Raw genomic sequence first — 7,640 nt, forward strand, 5'->3', positions numbered from 1 at the left:
AAACTGATGTCATAGATATCAATGGCCATGCTCACTAAACAGCTGTTAAAAAAAGGAACTATAGTAATTAATGTAAAAACAAATACATAGAAATAAATGTAAATATCTTTACCATTTTCCAAATTCTAATATTAAATAATAACAGCTAGAGTACATCTGGACTTTTGTCTATTTTTCAAATCATATAAGATAATTATCTAGGATGAACACATAGATTCACTGATTTAATGCTTACATTTGCAATAAAGGCCCAACTTGCTTATTCAAATTTAAAAAAACTGACTTGACATGCTGTTCGGCAAAATTATACATAGAAGAGCACAACCACCTAAAAAATTGTTTAGATGCTAAGCATCCTGTAATGACTAACTGTTTAAATAAATTGGTTGATAAATAACTCACGGTTGTGATGTCATGGATGGACATGCACTCCCTGCAGTCCCGTGCAGTCAGCGAAGTATTTCTGGATGGAAAGATCTGGACGGTCAGGATCTAAATGGTCTAAGATCTAAATAAACCCCAAGTCTCTCCAGGCTGCGTCCTCGGCTGGCCGGGCCGAGCTGCGGCTATTAGAGCAGGAGGGGGAGGACTGTCAGGCTGCTGTGATCGGCACTGAGCGGTGTGTAGCCGTATGGTGTGCGGCGTAAACGCTGGAGCGTGTTCGTCAGTGCTCGTGAGTCCGGGGTGATGTGTTCAAGTGAGATCAGTTGGCAATTAGCGGCTACGCATTTCGAGGTTGACCCTCTTTGTCAAGCCTTGGGGCGGTGTCAGCCGCGGGAGAATGAGTACTTTTGAAACTGACAGGGGGCAGGAGTCAGATCCGAAAGAATGCCGTGATAGGGTTAGGCGTCAGGAAGTGAATCAACAGTCTCGAGGGCACTTCGGGGTTGATTGGTCAGAAACCTTTCTATCTCAGTTACCTGTATACTCTTCTAGTTCTGCATTGACTATTATCACAGGTTATTATTAATAAGTGTTGACATTAAGACTAATACTAGAATGTGTACTATACTGACTAATAGAGAGCTTTCATCATGTCGTAAATGACAGAGCCTAATTTTGAAGAGGATTCAAATATCACGTTTATTTAAAAATGAGTAAAAATTAATTACATAACAATAAAAAATGAATAAAAATTAATGAATACAAATTAAGTGAAGAATTAACAACCTCTCCCGGTTGTTGAAGAGCTTTTGCACACCATTTTCCATATAGTTAACAAGTGAGAAACCTGACCATATTACATGCTTCCATGCATTTTTTGTTGACATGCTGTTCCCCAGTGATGAGAAAATTTCATAGGACACCATTTAGTGAACTAGTAGTGAGGATCCAGGACACATGTTCCATGACTGGGTCCAAAGCTTTACCTGCTTAGTAAGTGGATCTGTTTGCCCAAATGATTAAGCTGGACTAAATTTCTGTTTGAGTGAATTGATCTGCTCTTCACTTCCCTTGACCCTCTGGTTCTGTGTAGGCTGGCACCCTGGGCAAAGACACACATACAAAGAAACAACCCTCTCTATGAAAGGTTATATCTTTATGAAGGTAGTCAATGGTAGTCAATTGACACAACAAGCAATGTTTTTATAATATCAAAAACTCAACTTAATGGTTACAGTGGAACAGTAAAATATATCCTGGTTATTGGTAACAGGCAACATTACTCCTTCAGATGTATTTGCTTACTAATGTCTTTGGCCAGTGTAGATATCCAGCTGAAGTTTTGCAAAACTCAAAAAAAAAAGGAAAACAAAAGTGAACTTAAATGAATCATCCAGGGTTATTCACAGAAGGGTGAAGAGTTTGGGGAAGGCAGCAGAAGTGAACAGTCAAGGAGAACATAGCTGAACTGGAAAGTGAGCTGAATGGCAGAGTTTTTCCCAATCAGCTATTTTGTTTTAGATTATTTACTTTTGCTGCCTTCTCCAAACTCTCCCCCCTATTAGTAAATAACCCTAATAGTGTTTTTGAATTAAATTGCTCACTGTTAAGGACTTGAAACATTTTAAAATGCATAGCTTAGCAGAAGGGTATGTGTAGGCTTTCAATGCAAAAATCACCTCTCTAAGGAACAGCAGCTTAATAAAGACTTTAAACATTTTATAAGATATAACTGCATAAGTTAAAGATACACCATTAACATGGTATACTATGTACTTGTACAGCTTAAAGTCAGCAATATTTCAAGCTCAATATTACTAAGGGTCTCACAATTTCAGTTTGAAATAGTAATGCTAAACAATTATTTGCGGGTAGACAAACTCATGAATAAATTCCGAAAACTACACAAGCAAGGAAAATGCAAAAGGTGAACTTGATTTTCTTTTTATATATACATGTATTTGTGGACCATCCCTGTCCTGGTTGCAATGTGCTACATGATCAACAATAAGTGAAGCTTTGTGTTCTCTTTGATCTGACAATTTTGCATTAGTGACTTGTCTGCCTAATAATCTAAGCACAAATAATCCTATCTGTTTTAACTATCATTGCAACGCACATATGTCTGCCCTTTAGATATTTTATGCAGTAACATGGCATGGGAAGTTCAGGAGTGTAATTTATCTGCTTCTATTTCACTCAGTAAGGGTATGAGATGATATTTACTTAATAACAGATTATTATTGTATAATCTTGTTGAAAACAATGGGTTTTGATTTAATATGGGTTGTGTGGAGTGCATCAGCCCTCATTAGATACTTTGGAAGACCATCCTTAGGGAGATTGTATTTTTAGTCTATTATTTTACCTTATATGGTCTGTAACTTCAATATGGAGCACACTTATACAATTTTGAAAATGTACGTGCCTTTATGATGAACAACACTTCCTTTGGCAACTGAGTCTGTGGATTTGTCTATTATTCTCTTTACACTCTACTAATTAAGTTGACATAGATCAACTTAATACATTGTTTTTATAGGCTTAAAGTCACTCTTTCACCTTGAAAGAATAACGTTGCTTGCAGGTATAAAATTCAGGCAATTAGAAGTATATGTACGTATATGTACATACCTGTGGCAGCTTTCATTACCACTCTATGCAAGGCAGGTTTTCATCACTTGCTCCTGTCCCGAAACCTACAATTGGCCCATTAATTATGATGGGCTGCCTCACAGGCAATTTTGAATATGTGGGAGGCAGGAGAGGACAGGAAAATGAATTTTCCTAATCTGAACGATGTGGGATTGAGGTGTATAGGGGGCACTTTATAGCTGCTAGCAACTTTATTTTTTAGGTGATTGTCACTTTATGAAAGGTGGTGGATATAAGCAGGGTGTCCACATACTGTACACCAAAATATTAATTGATGTGCTACAAGAAGAAAAGACTATATTGCACCTGCAGTTTGTGGCAGTTGCTTGAAGCTGTAGCTTAAAGTTCTATCCAGATATTTCCTTTTTTTTTTTGTTTAATCACAGCGGTGTACATCCCCCAGCCATATTCTATACATTATCTCCCAAGTGAATGTAATTTTTTTCTTGATCTCCTTACTTCTGGACAACACATTATTCTTACTTCCCACGATAAAATCAGGGCCATTTTCTGCAACTTGCATTTTCTCTACAAGTGTTCTCTTCACCAGTTTTCATCTTTCCTATTAGTGTCTTTGTTTAGTTATCATGATGTCTTTGTCTTTGCCCCAAAGGCAGATGTTCAGCAGTACAAAATTATTTCTCCCAAACTGCTGAGCGTTTTCTAATTCCAGCTTTCCCCTCTAGGCTGTTTTGGAGATCATTCCACATCCCTTGTAGGCCAAAATGAACAACTTTCCATTTTGTTTTTAAATCTTTCATTATCCCTGATTCCCATAAAACTGTTTTTCAACTGTTGCTAAAACGAATGGTCTTTTTTTTCTGGCCCTGGACATTTTACATTAACCTTCTCCCCATTTGTGGTTCCTTAAAGGCATTTTTATCTATTTCTTACTGTCTCATGTCAGGCATTGTCCTTCCCTTAGGAAAATCTAAGTTGTGTTAAACAGAACTCATCAAAGGTAATTAATTTTGTGGACAAAACATCCACTTTATTTAAGTATTATTTTATATTGCTTAGTTTCTTACTGTGTTCGTTTTCTTGCTTTTGCTCTAGGGAACTGTTTCTAATAAAAAGAACAAATCTGGGCATCAAGGCTGAAATTTATCATTAGCCCTTTGCTTTTCTTTTCATGGTCTCCTAACTGGTACTTATAATAGCTTATATTGTAATACAGATATGACAGTATGGATGGATACTGTAATTAAATTGAGAAGCAAGTATATGTTTTTTATAAAGCTGTATTAACACACAAAGTCGTTTATGTTGAATCGTCATTAAACCACTGTTAAGATAATATACAATTACAACACTCAAAAAAGATGTAAAGGCAGTGATTTAAAATAAATCTCTAGACAAAATAGCTAAATACACAGTAGAAATATGTACGTGAGAACTCTGTTACCCGCCAAAAGATTTATATTTATGTCCATCCAATTTTGATGTGGAAACACCCATACCAGACAGAACAAGGTTAATTACCAAATTGTTTTCCTCAAATATAAGCAATACAGCTAGGTCACTTCCCTGCTCCCAACCTGTCATTGGATAGCAAATGCACAGCAGCAGCACAGTGGTGAGACATCCCTGTTCACTCTGCTCTCTCCTTTTGTCAGGCATGTGCTATAGGTTAGCTGTATGTCTGCTGGACTCTCACCCATGTTTTATTTATTTATTTTAATTTCACATTTAAACATTTTTTTAGTAAGGTTAAAACATGGATGGTGTAGGTCCTGTTGAAATAACAGCCTTGTCAAAGTTTTTAAAGGCTCTGCTATAATATTAGGAAGCTTTTTATTCAGCCAAATAATTACACTTCAATGCTGTTTACTTGATTTTAAAATGTCTGGGTCCTGTTAAAATGGGTCCTAGTACAAGTAATTACATACTGTGCATGGAGGCACCACATTATTTTTCAGTGAAATAATTACACCGTAATGTTGATTTCTTGAATTTAATGTGTCTGGTGTGGGTCCTGTTGAACATTGAGCCTAGTTGAAGTGTTTAAAAACTGTGCACATACGCAGTATAGTATTTTGGAGTAATTTTGCAGCAAAACAAATATACTCTAATGTATATGTTATTATAAAAAGCTGGCTGGTTTGGGCCCCGTTCAAATGCAGCCTAGTACAAGTACGTACATACTGTGCATGTAGTCACTACAAACTGTTTGGTGTCTTCAGTGAAATAAATACACTCTAATGTGGGTTTATTTTATAAAAACCGGCTGGTGTCTGTCATGTTCAAAATGCAGACTAGTAAAAGTGCTTAAACACTGTGCAGGGAATCAGTACAACCTTTTGGCTTTTTTTCTGTGAAATAAAATGCTCTAATTTTGATATCTTGATAATATGCCTGCTTGTTTCTCCCTGTAAAACTACAGCCTTCTAAAACATTTCACATAGTGTGCATAGACTAAACAATTTTCTGTCTTTTTTGAGTAAAATGCATGGTGTCTCCCTCCTAAACTGTGGCCTACTTAAGCTGCTTATATAATGTGCTATCCAACATTTCTGCGAAAATAATTCACTCTAATTTATATTTCCTAATTACAAACCTGCCTGGATTCTTCCTCTTAAATTGTGGTTTTGTGGCATGTATAATTATATACTAAGGTCTGCACAACATTTCTAGCTGTTGTCTGTGAAATAATGCACTGTAGTTTTTATGTATATATTGTAATTCATATTTTTATCTTTATAATGTTAATTTTTTATCATTTAAATTGTAAGTTTTACCTTTCTGTTAGACCACACCTGGGAGTTGGTGACAGCCTGATCAAAAGCTGCCTTTATTGTCCCAGCACCTCACTGCATTCTTAGAACCCATCCCCCCACCCAATATATAAGAAACCCACACTGCACACCAAAAAATTATATCACAGCTTCCCAGTAACAAATTCACCCTGCTACATTGAGGACCCTCTCTGGCATGATAGGGCAGGCTGGTACCTCAAATAAATGTTGGTCCATCTCCAGCCAGCAGTCTAGCATGGACACTCAAAAGGTAGTAAATGTTATGCTTGTAAGCATGTTTTACACCTTTGCTGTCCCTGTCTGTTGTCTTTGCTTGACCAGGGCAGGGATGGCCTTACAGCGAATAAATAACCAAAAACATTTTTAATGGTTAAAATATATATGCAGGTGCTAATCTTGAAATAGAGTTACAAATCTATAACATACAAAATCCTGTGTTTTGGGTGGCAAATGGGTTGTTCTGGACCAGTGTTTGACTCTCAGCACTATTAAAGGTCCTGTTTCTGCATTTTCTATCTTTGTTTCAGAGACCATTGGCCGTCCACTCTTTGAATAAGAAACCCTTTTCTAGTACTGAATGTGCTTCAGAGACATGTGTAACATTAGAGACATCTATATCTATCTCTATTTTCATCTACAAAGTGGGATTCCTCAGAGCCATCACCTCAGAAACGCAAGTATCTGAGGTGGCAGTTTTATCTAGCAAGGAACCCTTTGTTTCAATGTCTGCATTGAGGGCAACAATGTGTTTAGGCCTAGGACTAATTGTCACCCCTGTCTGTATTTGCATCAACTGGGGAGGGATTGCCTTCAAAAGTGCAGCACATAAAGGGCACCTTTGTCTGTGTCAGGAAGAAGTCATAAGCCCAATCCCAACTTGTGTGAGGGCGGTCAGCCTATGCTCTTTGGTTTTCCTCCTGCAGTTTTGCCTCCAGTGAGGTGGAACTAGACACTAGATTTAATAAATGTAATGGCAGCTATGGCAAATGTGGGGGAGGAAAGAGGAGGTGTTTTGAAGCATACCAGTGGCCAAAAATGTGCGGTGACTTTGCCTGTTTCAGAAACAAGTGTGAATCCAAGGCCACCTTGGCGGAGGGTGGCCAGCTTTTTCTTATTAGGTGTTCCCCTTTACCTATGCCTACATGGTGGTGGGTCCAGCCAACATAAGAACATGTGGCAAAGAGATTGTTTGCAGTGTTACCTCAAAGTGGGGCAGTTTTTGCTTCCTCTTGGATGGAGGCATAGATCCCCATATGATTTGCCCCTATTATTGGGAGGGTTGAAGTAAGCTCAAATTTCCTCCTCCTACTCAGCACCAGCACCACATTCCACTGCCAGCACCCAAAGACTCCTCCTTCGCACCACCAGCACCCCAACCCTCCTCCTGCTTTTTACCCACAGAACCCCAACAAATTAGAAGCTGGGTACCTGCCATAATGGTGCAGCATAGGCAATAAACTAGCAAAAGGGGACCAATTCCACAACTTGGAATGGGAGCAACTGTAAATTCAGCAATTTTGCCACGGCATTGAGGCTCTAGGCATTAGAGTGTCCAGACAACATTATTTTCTTCCACTCTAGCAGCTGTAGAAGAGACACTAGCCTGGTCAAGGATGCTGCCAGAGACAGTGGGGAGGACTTATGAGACTTATAGCAAGGATAAAGCCTATGCCTGCCCCTACTTAGCGTGCCCCTATGCTGACCCTCTTCCCCACTCGATGTGCCGTAAGGCAAGTCTGTCATATCTCTTGTCAGACCTACATCCCAATCACTTGAGGCAGCAAATGTTGCAGTAGATGCAGATGGGGAATCTTGTGTGTGAATGTGTGTGAGGGGGGGGGGGGG

The sequence above is a fragment of the Nanorana parkeri genome, unplaced genomic scaffold (assembly GCF_000935625.1).
Source record: "Nanorana parkeri isolate BGI_ZX_2015 unplaced genomic scaffold, ASM93562v1 scaffold316, whole genome shotgun sequence".
NCBI lineage: Eukaryota > Metazoa > Chordata > Amphibia > Anura > Dicroglossidae > Nanorana > Nanorana parkeri.